Source organism: Triticum urartu, chromosome 3 (assembly GCF_003073215.2).
Source record: "Triticum urartu cultivar G1812 chromosome 3, Tu2.1, whole genome shotgun sequence".
NCBI lineage: Eukaryota > Viridiplantae > Streptophyta > Magnoliopsida > Poales > Poaceae > Triticum > Triticum urartu.
Genome location: NC_053024.1, coordinates 483247221 through 483251363, shown reverse-complemented (window position 1 = coordinate 483251363; position 4143 = coordinate 483247221).

The following is a 4143-nucleotide window of genomic DNA, read 5'->3' as shown; positions in this document are numbered from 1 at the left end:
TAATGGAGGAGGAGGACACCTCCTTGACACGGCGTAGGACATGCCGCCACTTCAATGGATGCAGACAACGTTGGGCATCCACCTCGGACATGCCCACCATATACTCGACAAAATCTCAGACCCATATTTGGAGGTTATTTCTTGCACCATATGCATTTTCCTATCAATTTAGGATCATAGCTTCATTGTGATTCATCTTTAGGACTCGTTCATGATGGATATGATAAAATCATGGTCAAGACAATCCAACTTATGAAATGGGTGATACCAATTTCCTCCATTTTGATATTGGGCAATCGTCAAGCACTAAAAAAGGATATGTAGGAGAGAGCTCCGGCATACTCAACTCATGAAAATGTCTTGTTGTGTAAAGCTTGCTTATCCACAAGCATGGATCCAATTTGTGGAACGAAGCAAAAAGGCTCAAAGTACCGGCAAAAAATCATGTTTGGTATCGTGAATACAAGTTCTATGTGGAGCCACATGTTATCCACACCACCTGCAACAAGGACTCACTCCAATGTAGATAGGCCACCATCCAAGAACCCGTGAACAAGTTTTGTGATTTCTATACATGAGTGATGAATAGGCAACAAAGTGTTGTTGGAGTTAAACCATGTAAGTTTTGTTTAGTTCACATTGTTCTTCATCTTTATTGATTGCTTAGGTTCTTGCATTATGTCGATATGCTCCTTTTGCTTGCTAGATGGGGTTGGCCACTACTTTGTACAATGAAACCGAGAAAAAACATTCACTTTGTTCCATTTTTGGGTCCAATCGAATGGGAAACCGAAGTGGCAACCCGTCTATGATGAGCTCAAGAACCCCAACAAGAAGATGAAGAAAAATGATGGATGAAACTCTCATCAATCCAGTGGATTGGATGAGAGAGATGATGTTGTTCAACTAGAAGAGGGTGCCACTGAGGTTGATCATTGGGACACAAAGGATAGATATAGAGAAGTATTATAAATGGATGGAGATGGATCTTGAAAAGGCAAAAGACATTTTGAGACAACTGAGCTTGAAAAGGAGATTGTGACGCTTGTGAGGGACACAGTGGAGTCGATGATCGTGCTGTAAGACACTAGCCTCTTGGATGATGAAGACAATAAGTGGCTGCTCAATAATTGCAACAATGGAGGTGGTTGATTCATTCATGTGTCGCCTATTTTTGAATTGTTGAATTTTAATTTTTTTTCCTTCTGTTGCATCATGCTCCATTTTGGTATGTGTTGAATTGTTGACATAGTTTGGATTTGTTGTGTGATATATAATCTACATGTATGTCTTTGCATGAAAATGAGGGGTTGAATATGGGAGGTGTGACTGCCCAGATCGACAAATTTGGGCGGTCCGATGCTGTCCATGGACGCGTGTCTAGATGCTTATGAGGTCAAATTTGCCAGGTCCAATTGGGGATACTCTTATAAGGTAAGATATAAAGTTAATTCCAACTATTAGACTCACTCACATTTTCACATGTTGGTTGGAGGACCTGGTATAATGTCTGTTTATGTGGTCAACCACTCAATATTATTCATTTCTTGTCGGGCCGATGAAGTTAAGAAAATCGATATACTTCACACCAATCTCCTATTGAGTCGTTGATTATTTAATATGGTTCACGGACTAAGGGCATGTATACTAGTATATACCATACATATCTATTAAAACTCCTCCAAATCATTTATAACATATAGTAATATAGACATTTGGACAATGGTTTATTCATAAAGATTATGTTTAGCATCCCTCACAACGGCATCTGCAACCTATGCGACCAAGTGGATGAATTGCTCCTGCACCTTGTTCTCCGTTGCCCATACGTGGGATGTATTTGGCTATAGATCGCATGTTGGTTGGACAATCATGCTCTTCTGACCATGCGCAAGAGGCTATGGCCAGTTCTTTTGAGCAGATTCTAGAGAATCCGGGTGTGGAAAATCAACCAAGCAAAAGAACTCGATTTCTCTTTGAAAAACATGGTAGGGTTCTCGAGAATGCTAGTGCAACCCAAAATCCTCAAAAAACTTGGATTTTTTCACAATCTCATGATTTTGGAGAGTTCCTCAAAAGGAAGTGTTTTGATTAATAGAGTGCCCCTATTGTACCAAGTATTCACGAGCAGATTGTCATCGACACCTCCTACAGAAAAATACGACACGCAAAGTCCGCACGTGATGCCCCCAGTTCGCATCGAGGGAAATGAACGCTAGGGTTACCGCCGCCGGACCCGCTGGAAATGAGCTAGGTGAACCGACGTCGGACTCGCCTCACTGACCCGGTCCTCACCGCCGTTGGGCCCATCCTCGCCATTGCTGCTGCCGCCCACCACCCCTCTGCCTCCGTTGGACGCCGACGCGGCCTACCATCCCTCTCCTTGAAGCGAAATAGTCGTCGGTGGTCTCCTTTGAGCAGCCCACAATGAGCATCTCTCTATCCTCTCTTTTTTGTATGCTAATTTGAATACATGCTAGATGGATGGATGCTATTAGAATGGATGGATGGTTGGATGGATTGGATTGATGCCCATATTTTTTAGATGAACATGTTGTATGAATGATACTATTAGAAGGATGTATATTTATGAATGATGATGTTGGATGTTGCTACTGTATGCTTTGTGCATGTTGTTAGACGGATGAGCGAAATGATGTTAGCAGATACATGATGTTAGATGTTGCCATTGTACGATTTTTTTTAATGATGTTGTTCCATGTAGTTTAGAGGTGTCAACGCTTTACCACCAAAAAATAATGTACCATGACTGCAACACATAAGGCTATTGCTGCTAGTCTTGTACCTTGAGATTATTCCTTTTATTTGTAGTACTATGCCCGCAACACATGCGGCTATATTGTAACGATCAAAACTTTAAAACTATTCTAATTGTAATATTTAGCACTTTATAATATCCGTAAATCACTTTTGTGCTCATATTCAACTATAAACTATTCGAAACAACAAAATGTCAGCAATTCAGCAAACAGTTTCTGTCAAAGGGTGGTACAGACATTTCAACACACAACTCAACCCACAATCTCATACTACAATCTCAGAAAAGAACTGGACGGCAGATTATGTGAGAAGCGAATTTTGTATGAAGTTTTCCGGAATCTTGATTCTGTAGAATCCTGCACAAAAGAACTGGCCCTACAGCTACCACCAACTGGTGGAACGAGCACACGCACCATGAGCAAGAAGACTATTGCAGTTGCAATCTACACTGCATGAAATATTTAGGCGGAGTGTGATAGGAGGCTCTTTCATAAAACGGATTTTTGGTGCACGGGGGCAACCGAGCACATTATTTTGAACTGCTAACAAAAGGTATTTAAAAGATTTGAAAATTTTGATTTTTTTACATGAATATGCATGCATGTGGTCTAAGTACCCGTGAAATTTTGTTTGATAATATGTTGTATTATGTGCTGCGCAAAAAAGACAACATTTTGGTCCAAAAACAACAACAAAAGGCCCCTAATTTGCATGTATTTTGTCTTTTTTGTACCTTTTATATGCGAGCACGTATATTGCTGAGAATTTGGCCCATTATACTACACTGCTATGCGTGCATGCACATAAAAAATAAAAAATCAAGCCATAAAATCTGAATTTCTTTTTGAACTTCAAAAAACCAGGCACCATGTGCCTGTGCTCAGATGTCAATTTTTGGGTCTTTCATCACATCCCTGTCCGTGAGATGGCAGTCTTTCAGCTCAAGCAAGACATCATGCAGCAGAACCTACGCATCCATTGTTATCCGATGTTGAGAACCTACCTGAACCTGACTAGCTTTACTTCCTGTAGGTGAGGGACACCTTCAACCCATATCCTTGTAACACTAAGACGTTTGTATTTGATTTTCTCCTGCTTAATTTATCAGCGTGCTAACCGCAAATTCCTCAACCAGAAAAAATTCGTAAGATCCTAAAGACGATATTTCATACAACAATAAATCATCGCCTGCAAGCTGTCGGTAAGATCCTACAGACTGTTTGTGGATCTACACAGAATTTCTCTCCCCCCCTTTTCTCTTTCCTCCACATTTATAATTTTTATGTGACAACTTGTGTAGAAATCTGAACTAAACACTATCGTACCTAACAAGAATGGATGCATCAGTTACACGCGCGGGGA